The sequence below is a fragment of the Notamacropus eugenii genome, chromosome 5, assembly GCF_028372415.1.
Source record: "Notamacropus eugenii isolate mMacEug1 chromosome 5, mMacEug1.pri_v2, whole genome shotgun sequence".
Taxonomy (NCBI): domain Eukaryota; kingdom Metazoa; phylum Chordata; class Mammalia; order Diprotodontia; family Macropodidae; genus Notamacropus; species Notamacropus eugenii.
The window spans coordinates 439445894-439462515 of NC_092876.1; positions in this window are offsets into that span (position 1 = coordinate 439445894).

Below are 16622 nucleotides of genomic sequence, written 5' to 3' on the forward strand. Positions count from 1 at the left end.
ACTGCAGCCACAGCAGTCACAGCAGCAGCAGTGGAAGCCTAGGTAAGCTCCGAAGGTCCTTATTTCAACTCTTACTTCCACCTAGAAGTCAGGTCCCCAAAGAGTGATTATATTTCCCCCTTGGGGTCCTAAGAGAACCCTTGAGAGATCAGGAGTTATTCTTTAATTCCATCAACTTTTTACCTTCCATGCCCAAACTGTCACCCTTCCTATCAAGATTATTTGTTGAAAAAAAGTTTATCAACTCACCTTCAGTAGCTTTTAAGAGGGGGTCTTTACTAAGACAGCACAATAAGAGTTGCTGATATGAAACCCCCAAATATCTAAAAAGCACTCTCCTATGTACATATAGTACACAGAGAATTCAAGGGAAAATGAGCTCTATCTGAGAGAGCATATTCTGGAAAATTGACAGAGTAGCTCATAGCAACTTGTTGGAAATACTTTTATCTAAAATTGTGGGGGACTCAAGAAGCTCTCCTTAAGTATGGTGAATCTGTGTACATCTTCTTGATTTTTCATGTAGACACTGCTACCACTTGATGTAGTAACAACATTATGACATTAATTAGAAGTTGAGAAATTCAGGAATTTCCTGGGACTTAGAAGATTGCAAGATCTGTCTTGGGCGAGAGAGAGAGAGAGAGAGAGAGAGAGAGAGAGAGAGAGAGAGAGAGAGAGAGAGAGAGAGAGAGAGAGAGAGAAAGAAAGAAGACCTTGTTAAAGCTGAATAAAGCCCAGCCTATTTTTTCTCCCCTACCCCAAACCTGATCCCTTGCCCCATTTTTTGTTCTTGAAGAAATATACCTAGAAAAACTAGAAATGTGGAGACATTTGCATTAATTTCTAGAATTCCATCTCTTTTCAATACAATTCACATTTCATAGATAATCCCCACAGATGACCATATTTTTCATCTTACTTCAACATCTGGAAACAATTCCTGGATAATTTATGCTAGTTCTAAGGTGTTTTAGCACTTAGCCTATTACTTATAGGTGACAGAGACATATTTTCATTTAGTTAAAGTATGACAATTACAAGGGCAGCTTAGGTGGCTCAGTGGATAGAGTTCTGGGTCTGAAGTCAGGTAGGGTCATCTCACTCAGTTCAAATCTTGCTTCAGACATTTGGTAACTGTGTGACTCCAAGTAAAATCAGTTAATCCTTTTACGTCAGTTTTCTAACTTGTAAAATGAGCTGGCAAAGGAAATGCCAACTACTTCACTATCTTTACCAAGAAATCTCCAAATGGGGTCATGGAGAGTAAGACATGACTGAAAAATTTGAACAATAAATCGATTACATTTGCAACAAGGAATCTTCAGTTCACTTTTACAATTATTGCTACTTGAATTGTTACTGTTATGATGATAATGATGATGATGATGGTTGAAAAGGAGGTGGAACCTAAGCCAAGTCTTGATGAGAAATCAAGATTGTGAAAGAAATTGAGAGTTATGTTGTATCTAAATGATATGATGGATAGTTTGCTGAATTTGGAGTCAGGAAGTCCTGAATTTGACTCTTGCTTAGATATTGCCTAGATGTATAACCTTGTGTGAATCATTTGACTTCTTTTTGTCTTAGTTTCTTCATTTGTAATGTGAGACTCATGGTTGTCCAGGGCTTTCTACACTAATTTAAATCTCCCGGGCTCCCTACACTAACTTTCCCTACCTGGGGCTTCACTTGGAATCTTACCTCAAGATCTAGATCTAGATCTCTGTTAGTCTTCAGACGTCTCTGGCCCCTCCTGTGTGGGAGGGGAATAACTAGACAGAGCACCCGAGTTGGCAGCTGCACACTCTTTAGTGGCTACATCACTCTCCCTCAGATCCCCCCATGCCCCAGTATATCTTTAGGCACCTGAGCTCCTCCCATATTCCTCCCCGTAGGCGGAGCCTATCCTGTTACTGAGGCATTCCCAGTACCTCGTAGCTTACTAGACCAGCTAGCATGCCACGTAAGCAGGTTAGCACCTCCAGGTGTCTCAACTTTCCATACAGGAGGCCACGGTCCAGAGCTGGGCCCCAACACATGGTCTCTAAGATCTTTTCAAGATCCAATTCTATAATCCTATTAATGCATTCCAGGCATGGCTTTGCTTTTGATGGTGTTGAGGAATGTTGAGAAACTGAAAATAGAATCTGAAGTTCATAAAATAGCGAGTAGTTCCATTTGGCTGGAATGCATCGCTGACAGATGGGTATTTTGAATGTTATTTCATGTATGTCTCATAAACAATCTCCTTTTAACCTTCAATATGCAGATGCATGGGTGTGAAAACATGTGAATGGAATTACAAGGATGGAAGAGCCAAGTAGAGGTGCAGAAAAGGGTAACACAAGAATTAAATGTTTTTTAAACATTCCACTGTTTGGCTCATTTTCTAGGATTTCTTAGCTACCATGATTGGCATGGTTTTGTTATGCCATTTCTCCATTCAAAGTTCTCAGAAGCTATAGATACAATAGTAGAGTGACTTTGGGGCAGTGGTATGGAGGCAGATGTTTAATAACTGGCTCTCTAGAAAATGCACCATTACTGTTATTTCTGTTAAATCATTTCAGTTATGCCTGACTTTTCATGACTCCATTTGGGGTATTCTTGGCAAATATATGGAAATAGTTTATCATGTCTTCTCCAGCTCATTTTATAGATAAGGGAATTGACACAAACAAGGTTAAGTGATTTGCTTAAGGTCACACTACTATAAGTGTCTCAGGTCAGATTTGAACTCAGGAAGAAAAATCTGACTTCAGGACTGACACTCTAAAGTATGTGCCAGCTAGCTAGCTACACACACACACACACACACACACACACACACACACACACACGCACACGCACACGCACACGCACACGCACACACACGTGCGCATACACTTTAAAGATTAATCTGTGTTATTGCCATTTTCCATCACTTTCTTAAATTTGGACTATCAACAAAACAATAAATCAAACTGTGATTTGTAGTGTTTGTTGATTTCTGGAGTATATATGCTAGCACTGAAATCTTAAAAATCCATTCTCTTAAGCCAGTTTGAGCAGTCTCTAGCAACCTCCTGATTTGGAGAGAACAAAATTGGAACCTGAAAGGGCAAATGGTACTAGCCTAGGTGGAATTATAAATGGTAAGTTTGGCCAGAAAGCAAATGATTTTTCAACTCAGAGTCTTTCTAAACATTTTTTCTTAAGAAAAGAAAAAAAAGAAAGCCCCCTGAAAGCCCTTTTCTTATGTCAGTGTAAAAGAGAAGTTTTTGAAGTGTAATTAAACATATAGTCATAGCCTAGCAAACAAATAATAAGTCCCTAGATGGAGACAAGTCTTTGTTTTAGGAATTCAAGGGCTATTAGATTTCGGAGTAGAGGCTGGCTGACTACTAAAGGAGTTAGCTAGCAAATGCTAAACAAATAAAACAAACAAAGAAATAAAATCCTATATTTTGTTTTGTTAAATTCTATTCACACTTCTATCTCCCCCCATCAATAGGGCAAGGCCAGTGGAGCTAACAACCCATTCTTTCTAACTTCAAAGCTGCCTTTAATGTTCATTCTTTAATATTGCATAGGGGAAAAAAAGCTAGGTTATGGGGGAATACAGTATAATTTGGTCCCCTTTAATACTCTCACTGTGTCTTGTTCCAAAGATGACCTTAGGCTGGAAACTCTATAGGGAAAGCAATAGGCAAGACTGAAAAATATGCCACCAAGAGAGAACTGAAAAATAATGTTACAGTGAATACATTCTAAATTCAGATTTATGTTCATGGTGGTAAGAACCCATTCAGAGCTTGACCACAACTGCCCATTGCACAATTTGGGGCTTCACCATTGCTTTTGCTCATTTTTCCTAGGTTGCTTGCACTTTAATCTTGCCTGGAAGCAGATGATTCTTTAGCTTAACAGTGACTTTTATAAAGAAGGGAAAACCCTACAAAGGAAAAATAGAAAATATTTATATGGTTCTGGAAAAGTAGAATTTTTATCTAAGCAATATATCTTTTTTAAAGCACACTTTGGAGGATTCTTTTGTTTGGATAAACATAATAAATATTGGTAGGAACAGTTGCTCTGAGACCTCCCTCAGCCCCAGACCTCTTTGTCTTTTTCTCTTTCCTTTTTGCTTTGTTGGTCTTTTTTCACATGGGATGAAGATATTGATATTTCAGTTCAGACAGGAAGACATTTCTTAACTACTATGGGGAACACAATTAAAGAAAATCTTCCTAACAAAAGAGTAAGAAAAATCTTACTTTTGTCTCTTATTTATAGATTTTTTTTTGCACAATGAAAGAAATATAAATTACTGAAAAAAATTACCATCAGATACTTATAGAGAATAAAGTACATTTTCAAAATGAAAAATCCCTGTTGGTTTCAAGGTCTGTGGCATTGTGCCCATTCCCTCTACAGTGTAGTGTCTATATTAAGACGATATCTCTGCCCTAAACTCACACCCATAGAGATTAAACCAGGTTTAGTAGTCGGGTAATATGGCCCATAGTGGGAAACAGAACAAAACTATACTTCTTGTATTTCATTCTTTGGCTAGTTATGTACTTTACCTAAGACCTGGGAGTGCAGGGAGATAATTAAAACTTCGGTTTAGTTCATGCCTAGGGTCTCCCAAAAGGGAAATGTATAAAGACATTCAAAGCACAATATGAATCAAGTATGGGACAGTTCTTCAATTTCTAGAAATAAAAGAAATAACCAGCACAAAATTTCCTCTGTGCACATTGACATATACATACAACTAGTCTCATACTCTACTGAGAGGCTTAAACTTGAAACAGTGGAAAAAAATAGTTTAACAGTACTGGAAAAACAGTTTTTCTTTTTCATTTTACGTTAGCCCTGCACTATCCAAACAATTTCCTCAAGATAGTTTTCTTCTGGACATTCTAAGTCATAGATGAACCTGACTTTTCCATAAACACTAAAATGAAAATATTAAAAAGGGCAATGATCATCAAGAAATTCAAAGAGAAACAACAGTAAGTACTTGAATTCATGTCAGGAGAGCATTAAAAGAGATTCTTTCACAGAATTCAGCGTAAGCACAGGTGAACAGCCTAGAAGTCCATCTAGCCATCACCAGAGAAAGTTCAATGACACTTGAAACCTGTGGTGTTCTAGACAAGATGATTTTTATTCTTTGGAAATAAAAGGGAAAGTGCACAGGGTTCTGAAAGGGACACTCATTGGAAGCCTGAAAACTGAAGAACTCTGTCCCAAGAATGATTTAGGGGATGTTGGAGGCTATACTACTCTGAATTGGAATAATCCAGGGAATCCTATGGTCCAGAGCTCTCTGACTGAAAAATTCAGGGCCTAAAACCTGCTCTGAACTTGGACACATCATGACTAGAGGCCAAAAAAATTGAGGACAGGAACAAAAAGTTACTGACCACTCTATCTAAATGTGAAAGCATGGAAGAAAAGAGCCTTGCCTTGGCATAAAGTTCCCAAACAAGAAATGAGGATGGAAATATGGGTAAATAGAAACCATTGAACAAAAAAGAAACCCTACCCATCAGGAGAAGAGACAGGGGGGAGGATGGGGTAAAGTATCTACATAACAAGCAGGTGAAAAACCTCTGGGAAAATAAAATGCCTTGGTCATGAAGATTTCAAGAATGGGTGGAAAAAATGAAGCCAGTTATCAAAAATGCAATTACAAATAGCATAAGAACTCCCAAGGAACACATTGAAAATAAAATAAATAGTTTTGATGGGTCTATGTAACAGAATTCCTAAAAATGATGATGGCTCAAACAGAACTTTGTAATTCCAAGAGACAAAAAGAAACATTAACGATATAAAGCAAAAGTAATCAAATATTGCCAAAATTTCCAAAAATGCAAACATAGGAGTCAGAAGAAACCTAGAAAGGTAAATATTTTGAACATTGGAAAGATTCTAAATAACGATGAAATACTCACTATTCAAATAGAAGCCAAAGGAGGAAAGGCCATTAGGTGCTACAGTGGATAAAGTGTAACTCCAAGAGTCAAGAAACTCATCTTTGTGAGTTCCAATCTGCCCTCATATATTTATTAGTTGTGGGACTCTGGACAAAACACTTAACCCTTTTTTGGCTCAGTTTCTTTGTCTATAAAACAAATGAACTCAAGAAGGAAATAACAAAACCACTATAGTATCTTGGTCAAGAAGATTCCAAATGGAGTTACAGTAGTGAACATCTCTGAACAACAACAAAAGAAAAGTGTCCATTCTGTATCCTGATATATTTAAGGGACAATAAGGGAGTCAGGACCAACCTGGGGACTGAATATGGTTTTGTTTTGTCTTAGCGGTCTTCAGAGAGGAAAAAAAAAATAAAATGAAGTAAAGATACGTTCCTGTTTTGTTGATTTGTTGCATCTTTGTGACCTCATTTGGAGTTTTCATGGCAAAAATATTGAAATGATTTGCCTTTTCCTTCTCCAGCTCATTTTACAGAAGAGAAAACTGAAGCAAATAAAGTTAAGTGACTTGTCCTGGGTCACACTAGTGACTAGTCACTAGTGATCTGAGGCTGAGTTTGAACTTAGGCCTATCTTGAATCCAAGACTGGCACTCTATGCTCTGCTTCACCTAGATAGCCCAAAAAGTTTATTAGGGAAAGAATGAAGGAAGTTACTTTTTTTCATAAATGAATTTTACATGAAATTAAAGACATTGAAAAACAACAAATCAAATCAAATAAATATTTTTAATAAATTAATTTATTTTAAGTTTTCAACATTCATTTCCACAAAATTTTGAGTTTCAAATTTTCTCCCCATCTCTTCCCTCTTCCCCCAAAACACCTTGCATTCTGATGACCCCTTCCACCAGTGTGTCTTCCCTTCTAACACTCCTACTTCCTCTTATCCCTGTTATCCTATAGGGCAAGATAAATTTCTGTACCCCATTACCTGTATTTCTTATTTTCTAGTTGTAAGCAAAATTAATTCTCAACATTTATTCCTAAAACTTTGAGTTCCAACTTCTCTTCCTTTCTGACTCCTCACCCATCCCCACTGAGAAGGCAAGCAATTAAATATAAGCTATCCATGTGTAGCCTTGCAGATGACTTCCATAATAGTCATGTTGTGTAAGACTAACTACATTTCCCTCCATTCTATCCTGCCCTCCATTTTTTCTCTTCTCTCTTTTAAGCTTGTCTCTCCGCAAAAGTATTTATTTCTAACTTCTCCCTCCTCTCATTTGCCCTCCCTTCCATCATCCACCCCCACCCATTTATCCCCTTCTCCCCTACTTTCCTGTAGTGTAAGATAGATTTTCTTACCAAATTGAGTGTGCATGTTATTACTTCCTTCAGCCAAATGTGATGAGTAAGCTTCACTTTTACCCTCTTGCCTTCCCCGTTTTCCTTTCCATTGGAAAAGCTTTTTCTTGCCTCTTCTATGAGAGAAAATTTGCCCAATCCATTTCTCCCTTTCTCCTCCCAATATATTCCTCTCTCACCCTTAATTTTATTTTTTTAGATATATCTTCCTGTTCAACTCACAGTGTGCTCTCTGTCTGTCTGTCTGTCTGTCTGTCTGCCTCTCTCTCTCTCTCTCTCTCTCTCTCTCTATATATATATATATATATATATGTGTGTGTGTGTGTGTGTGTGTGTGTGTATGTGTGTGTGTGTGTGTGTGTGTGTGTGTGTGTGTAATCCCTCCAACAACTCAGATACTGAGACAAGTTTCAAGAGTTACAGATATTGTGTTTTCATATAGGAATGTAAGCAGCTCAGCTTTAGTAAGTCACTTGTGATTTCTGTTTTCTATTTACCTTTTCATGTTTCTCTTGATTCTTGTGTTTGAAAGTCAAATTTTCTTTTCAGCTCTGGTCTTTTCATCAAGAAACCTTGAAAGTCCTTTATTTCATTGAAAGACCAATTTTTCCCCTGAAGTATTATACTCAGTTTTGCTGGATAGGTGGTTCTTACTTTTAATCCTAGTTCCTTTGACTTCTGGAAAATCATATTCCAAGCCCTTTGATGCCTTAATGCAGAAGCTGCTAGATCTTGTGCTATCCTGATTGTATTTCCACAATACTCAGATTGTTTTTTTTCTAGCTGCTTGAAATATTTCTTCTTGACCCTGGAACTCTGGCATTTGTCTGCAATATTCCCAGGAGTTTCTCTTTCTGCATCTCTTTCAAGAGATGATCAGTGGATTCTTTCAATATTTATTTTGCCCTCTGGTTCTAGAATATCAGGACAGTTTTCCTTGATAATTCCATGAAGGATGATGTCTAGGCTGTTTTTTGATCATGGCTTTCAGGTAGTCCCATAATTTTTAAATTTTCTCTCCTGGATCTATTTTCCAGATCAGTTGTTTTTCCAATGAGATATTTCACATTATCTTCCATTTCTTCATTCTTTTGGTTTTGTTTTGTAATTTCTTGGTTTCTCAGAAAGTCGTCAGCTTCCATCTGTTCCATTCTGATTTTTAAAAACTATTTTCTTCAGTGAGCTTTTGAACCTCCTTTTCCATGTGGCTAATTCTGCTTTTTAAAACATTCTTCTCCTCATTGCCTTTTTGGAACTCTTTTGCCAATTCAGTTAGCCTATTTTTAAAGGTGTTATTTTTTTCATCACTTTTTGGGGTCTCCTTTAGTAAGCTGTTGACTTGCTTTTCATAATTTTCTTGCAGCACTCTCATTTCTCTTCCTGATTTTTCTTCTACCTCTCTTACTTGATTTTCAAAATCCTTTTTGAGCTCTTACTTGGCCTGGGACCATTGCATATTTATTTTGGAGATTTTGGATGCAGAGGTCTTGACTTTTATATCTTCTCCTCATGGTAAACACTGTTTTTCCTCATCCTAAAGGATGGGAGAAAATACCTGTTCACCAAGAAAGTAACCTTCCATACTCTTATTTTTTTCCCTTTTTTGGGCATTTTCCCAACCAGTTCCTTGACTTTTGGGTCCTTTATCAAGAGTATGGTATACTCTAGGGACCTCTAAGATCTCAGTTCCTCCAAGGTTGCACAATTAAGGGAGAGAAGTTTACTCCCTTGCCTGGCTTGTGGGTGAGATTCAGATCAGCTGTTCAGTTCCCCCAGGGGCTTTCAGCTGAATGCTCCAACAATGGAACAATGGATGCTGGCTTCTGCCTGCCATGTCATGGAAATGAAAAAACCCTCTCACTGAACTTTGAAGCTCCCTTTGACACCTGTGGGTTGAGGGATCTGCGAGCCTCCACTGCTTCTACCAGTGATCCTACCTCCAAGACCTGCTCCAACCCTGCCCCGACCCTGCTCCTCCAAGCATGCCACAGCCAAGGCTGGGCTGTGTTTTGCTCTATGTCCAGTGCAACAAATCTTTCCCATTGGCCTTCCAGGTCATCCTGGGCTGGAAATCTCCTGCGCTCTATTGTTCTGTGGCTTTTGTTCCTCTAGAATTTTTTGAGAGCCTTTCTTTGCAGATATTTTATGGGCTATGGGGGAAGAACTAGAGTATGTGTATCTTTTTACTCCATTGCCCCATCAAATCAAACAAATATAAAAGAAATGTTCTTAAAAAAGAGAAAATTAAATGAAACATCTCCATTGACAATAAAAGTCAGTTTAAAAATTTTCTAAATGTAACCTATTAGACAGTTTTATTTTTAAAAGATGAAAATAAATTTTTGTATAAAATTTAAAAATAATTCATAAAGGTAAGAAAATAAAATATTTTAAATCATCATTGTGCTTGAATACAAGCAAATTAAACTCTTGAATTATGTGAAATTTATGACTGTATCAGAACAATAATAAATACAGGTTAACTGAACATGGGATAGAAAAAAGTATAGACTAGGAGAAAAGCATGATATCCTTATTACATGCAATGGATCTTAAGGACCATTGAATCAAGTGCCCTCATTCTATAGATAAAGAAATTGAAGTTGGGAAAATAGTGATCTGCCCAAGGAAAGTGCGTCAAATAGTATTTGTCTTTAAATTGAACAAGCTCTAGATATGAACTTGAAATCACTAGTCTGCCTCCATGAATGGACATTTTTATATCAAGATCATGGTTTGGCAGCTCTGGCTACCACAAGGCAGGCATCTGCTATACTGCATAAGACAGCAGAAAAGGGGTATGTCTCTATTTCCACCCTTCACTGGACAAGTCAGGATAATCATGACATTATTTATAATTGGAATAGATAAGGATGAGGTGCTCCATTTAAAGAGTAATTTAGTCATTAATTGCCCCTACTCAACAGCCAGAAAAGAGAATTGTTCATCATTTCCAAGCTGATGCCCCTTACATACATGGCCAACCTGAAGCAACTAGGGAGTTTGCCATACAAGTACCCAAGTAATGAATTAACACATCTGGTTAGCTGGAAGCAAGTAGTGTATCTTGTTGTCTTCATTCTTGCACATTCAGTTAAATCTAACAAGGTACCCCCCTACCCCTCAACTTTCCTTATTGCTGTAACCTAAACTAAAACTGTTTAGATTGATTTCCACACCCAAAGCTTAACTCTCTCACATATCAATTATTTTCCCCCTTCAAACCTACCCTTCATAGAGGTTTTTGTAAGAGCTTTTGATTAGTCCTAAGAATTAATAAGGAAAAATGATGCTTTTGTAAGGTCAATGATGACATATTGGGGGATTAATATGGGTATTCCTGGAAGGCATGGATGGCACATTTGATTGGACAGATCCTATGTTGATAGTCTTTGGCATTTGAATCAAGATCCCTTTATTATAAGATAATCCTTTGTACAAAAAAAAAAAAAAAGAACAAAGTACAATCTAAGCAATTCCCAAATCACTTTAAATCTTGAAAACTGTATGGCACTGAAGCTACTTTATTATTCATCTAGTTTTGTCCAACTGCTTAATAATAATAAATCCCTAATATTGTGCCTTGCAAATTAGGTATAACAAGTTTTATTATTTTGTATGAAGTGGATGTGAATTCATTCCCATTTGGAAATGCCCTCCACTAGTGGATCTCATTTGTTAGTAAATGGATGCCAGTATGTATCTGAGGCAGGACTAGAACTCAAGTTTTGTAAACTGTACTATTACATAGCCTGTATATGTAGACATAACTGTCCCCCTGTTAGAGTTTTGGTCTATCTGTCTCTCATCTATCTATCTACCTTTCTATCTTTCTGTCTATCATTATTATTTAGCTTCAACTGTGTGATTAACTGTAAAGGTTGCCACTGTGGGAGGTTTGTTTCATAATTTTTTTAAGGGGAGGACAGAAACCTACAAATCTGGTTTTGATTGCTCTGACTCTACAAAAGGTCTGTATGACCTCAAGAAGAAAAATTCTCTCAACATTCTATGCCTAAATCTCAGCTTCTCCTTTCATGTAATTCTAGTATATCTCTCCCAAAACTCTCTCCAAATAATAACAGAAGTCTTCATACGCTGCCCTCCCAGGAATGTGTTCTCTAAAACATCAATTTCTGGTGGATTCTGAGATGGTTATTCATCACAAAGCATTACCCTGACCCCACTATCCCTCACCTTTGCCATTCTTCAAATGAACTGAATCAAATTATTGTTTTTGACTTTCTCCAGTGGCTCTTTGTGTGGGTGCGTGCATGCTTGGATGCATGTGTTGCATACGTATGTGTGTGTGCATGTGTGTGTGTGTGTTTGTGTGAGAGAGAGAGAGAGAGAGAGAGAGAGAGAGGGAGAGAGAGAGGGAGGGAGAGAGAGAGGGAGGGAGAGAGAGAGAGAGAGAGAGAGAGAGGGAGAGAGAGAGAGAGAGAGAGATAACTGACAGCCTCAAGAAATCTGACTCCTCAAAATGTTTTAAAATGCACAAAATCAAATACATGGGATTACAATGAATTCAATTATATTAAATAGTTTCAAAATATAATTTTTAAAGGTTCCTAGACCATTTAGCTTCAGAATCCATGCTTGTAGATGCAGCTGTAATGCTCTAATTGAGTCACTAGAAGCTATATCAATGGTCTCCAATTTGGATCAGGGTTAAATCAAATGAAAGTGTGAGGGCAATCAAGATGTGAGCAAAATAATGGGTGACTGACTTGTAACTCATTAGAAATTGGTGACATAAGTCAATGGATTGATCAAGTTGGTTAAGCTTTGCAAAATGTTATACATGGGGCACTTCAGACAATGAAGTTAATCTCCATTGCAGTGAAAGGAAATGTTTGAACTATTTGGATTCTAATATCCTACATTTATTCTACCTCTCTCTATTTGATCATTACATTGATTTCTATTGTGAAGACACTTCGCAACCCATAGGATTAAGAAAAACACATTTGTGAAAAGGACTTTTCCTTCCAAAAAATGAAAATATAGGGTATCTTCGGAATTTTCTAATATTACTCTACCCCATAGATTTAAAGTATTCAGTTTTCAGTTAACTTTAGTTACCAGACATCCATTAATTCAATGACCAGTCACATTAATAAATAAAGGGGTTAAACAGAGAAAAAGCATTAGGTTTTGTGCATCCTTCATACCTGAGAGGGAATGATCACATGAAACTGGAAGATGTAGAAGGCACTGGTCTTGTTCTGTGCAGACATCAGAAGATGGTAACATCAAAGCTACAAAGTTCATGTACTACAAATAACATAATCTGAAATTTTCCATCAAGAACTTATGAATTATCAGTACTGAACTTGCTAATTATCTACAATATTTAAGAGACAAAAAACAATGAAACCGTTTGTTTAAACAGACAGATTGAGATGATAAAACAAGCTCATAATACAGATTTTACTTTTTCACTAATTCACAACTGGTTTAATAGAGGTGACCAAACCGATTCTCTGTCTCTCGCTGTCTGTTTGCATGTTTCTGCTCTTGCCTCTGTCTTTTTTCTCCTCTGTTTTTCCCTCTTCATTTGTTTGTCTGTCTACCTGCTTCCCTCTCTTTTTATCTGCCCCATGGTATGGAGGGAACAATTTAAAAAAAAAAAACACTTGGGAAACTTGTAAGAACTTGTTTGCTGCTTCATAAAAGTCTCCGGTGCTGCATAACACAGGCTATGCCAAAGGGAAATAATTTTCCAATTTATTTACATTTAATTTTCAGCATTCATTTCCATAAGTCCTAAATTTTATCCCCCTCTCTCCCCTCTCCCTCCTCAAAATACCATGCAATTTGATACATCTATACAAACCTTCCTATCAAACACTTTAACATTAGTCATGTTGCATAGAAGAATTATAACAAAGTGGAGAATCCATGACAGAGAGGAAAAAAAAAAAACTAAAACAAAAAGAGAAAACAGTCTATTTCAGTCTGTATTCTAACTCCATAGACTTTTCTCTGGCTGTAGATGACATTTTCCATCATGAGTCCTTTGGAATTGTTTTAGATCCTTTCATTGCTGAGAAGGGCTAAGTCTATCAAAGTCACTCATTGCACACTGTTACTTTTTGTCTGAACAATGTTCTCCTGGCTCTGCTCACTTTGCTTAGCATCAAGTCACATAAGTCTTTCCAGGATTTTCTGAAGTCTGCTTGCTTATCATTTCATATAGTGCAATAGTATTCCATTACATTCATATGCCACAGCTTGTTTAGCCAGTCCACAATTGATGGGCATGCCTTCAGTTTCTAGTTCTTGGCTATCACAAAAAGAACTGTTGTAAATATTTTTGTACACATGGGTTCTTTTCTCATTTTTATAATCTCTTTAGGATATAGCCCTGTAAGTGGTATTGCTGGATCAAAGGTTATTCACATTTTTGTAGCCCTTTGGGCATAGTTCCAAACTTTTCTCCAGAATGGTGGGATCAGCTAACAGTTCCACCAACAACTGTATTGTAACTTTTCCACATCTTCTCCAACATATATCATTATATTGTTTTCTCATGTTAGGCAGTCTGATAGGAGTGATTTGGTACCTCAGAGTTGTTTTGATTTGCATTTCTCTAATCAATAGTGGTTTAAAGCATTTTTATATGACTATAGATATCTTTAATGTCTTCCTCTGAAAAGTGCCTGTTCATATCCTTTGATCATTTATCCACTGGGGAATAATTTGTATTCTTGTAAATTTGACTCAGTTTTCTGTATATTGTATAAACGAGGCCTTTATTACAGACACTAGTTGTAAAACTTCTTTTTTAGTTTTCTGTTTCGCTCCCAATCTTGGCTACATTGACTTTCTTTGTGCAAAACCTTTTCAATTTAAGGTAATCAAAATGATCCATTTTGCACTTTATAATATTCTGTATCTCATGTTTGGTCCTAAATTCCTCTATTTTCCATAAATCTGACAGATAAACTATTCCTTGCTCCCTTAGTTTGTTTATAGAATCAGCCTCTATTTCTAAATCATGTGCCCAGTTCTACTTTATTTTGGCATACAGTGTCTTGCATTGCTCTATGCCCAGTTTCTGTCACACTATTTCCCAGTTTTCCCTGCAGTTTTTGTGAAATAGCCAGTTATTATCCCAGAAGCTGGGTTCTTTTGGTTTATCAAACAGGAGGATGCTATAATCGATTTCTGTGTCTTGTGTACCTAACCTATTCCACTGATCTACCCCTGTATTTCTTAGCCAATGCCAAGAGGTTTTGATGATTTCTGCTTTACAATACAATTTAAGCTATGATATAACTAGGCAACCTTCAATAACATCTCTTTTCATTAATTGTAAGTGGAAATGTTTTAATGAAAATTTTTACGTGCAGTGTGGCTTGTGATAGAATTCTCTAAATGATATCCAACCTTTTTTTACATTACTTCACAATCACAGAATATTAGAACTAAAAGTGACCTTGAGAGTCACCCTATTTTACAAATGAGGAAATTGAGAGGAATGGATTAAAAACTGATACCTAACAAATGACATTTATGTGGAATTGTGAGGTTTACAAAGTGCCTTATAGACATTATATCACTTGACACTATCATTATTGTCCTAAGAAAACTTGAGCCTGAAAACGTTTAAATATTTTTAATGTTTTCATTTATATCTTTTGTTTTTTTCTTTTAACATCATGGTTTTCCTCTACATCCCTCTTATTCCCCTCCCCCCTCCCCCCAGAGAACTATCCTGTATAACAGGTAGCATTTTTGAACAGAAAGAAAAGAAAAGAGAAGTAGAAAAATCAGCAAAACCAATGAATACATTGAAAACTTCCCAAAGTCTACGAACCTTCTATCTCCATAAAGAAGTTGGTTGGGAGTTCCTGCATAAAGGAGGAACATTCTGCATTTGCTGGCTCTCATATTTCTTCTTTTGAATCGTTTGATCTTTATAATTTTGCTTCATTCACTTTTGGTTGTATTGTATGGGTTAAATGTTCTTATTGTTGTTACAAGATCTCAGAACAAATATCTGAGGCAGGATACAGACTCTGGTCTTTTTGACTCCAAGTCCAGTGCTCTATCCACTACATCCTTGTTGCCCCCAGAGAGATGAAAAGACTGGGACAAACTAGGAAGTGGAGAAGCTAGGGCTTAATTCCCAAACATTCTGTTGATAAAAGCAATGCATTATCTACTATATCCATCCTGCCTTCTTCCTGGAAATGCTTTGTAATTATGCTTTGTTCTGAGACCACCTGTAACACAAGCAAATGACTTCTCTTCCTATGCAGGGGAGTGGGAGGGAGCTACTAATGGGGAACATTCTGCAGTTGCTAGCTATTCTATGCTGAGAATTGTCTTCCGAGATGTTTCTTATGTAAAGGCTTGTAGATGAGGCCACTGAATCCCACTGCTTTTATAGAAGGAAAGACTTTTCATCCCTGTCTCATTTAAAATTGGAAAGGAACTTCAGACTTTCTATCTCCAACAACTTCACTGTGCTGCTTTGCACTGTGGTCACATTTTCAGAATCTAAGTGTCTTTGGAAAATAGTCCTGGAATAAATGCCACTTGTTATCTTTAGATATGAAATAAAAACTAACAAAGAGAATAGTTTTCAGAAAACCATAGCGTACTCATTTTTTCATCTAAAAAACTGTCCTTTTTTCAATTTTGTCCACTCACTGTGTTGTGATATAGCATGCTGGGCAATGTCTTTTTCATCACATCATATTATGTCACACAGCAGGAGCTCTGCATTGCTGGATTGCACATCCTATTGTATATGTCAGACACTGAAACTGATTTCCTTTTTTGCTAGTTACAACTGCATACAAAAATGGGCCCAGGTTCATTCATATACTTATGAAATATAAGTTAAATTAATAAAATTTGTTTTGGATGTGAGAGTTTCATTGATAAATAAACTTGTCCTTGCTTCCAAGTTCCAGATTTAAACAAAATACCTGGAAAAATTCCAGATTTTACAACTTTATTGTAACACAGGTTTCTTGTAGCACAGTGAGCAGTCCAAACAATCTTGTGTATCACTTTTCTTAAGCATATAAAAATTCAATGTGTCATTGAATTAATTTTCCTTCAAAAGAGTTGTCCCTCATGTTGTGCTGTACTTGAGCAAGAAGTTCAGTGGTCTTTTCACAATCCCTCTAGTTCATGCATGTAATTCCCCTCACAAAAGGTTGCAGTGTTACCATAGTCCATCAGAAAGAACTCAGGTTGTAGATGCCTAGATTTCTCCTCCCTGCAATTGTCAGAGTGGTAGTTTCAAGTCATATAGATGGTCAAGTTCACAATTTAATCTAGAGGATGAAATAAACTA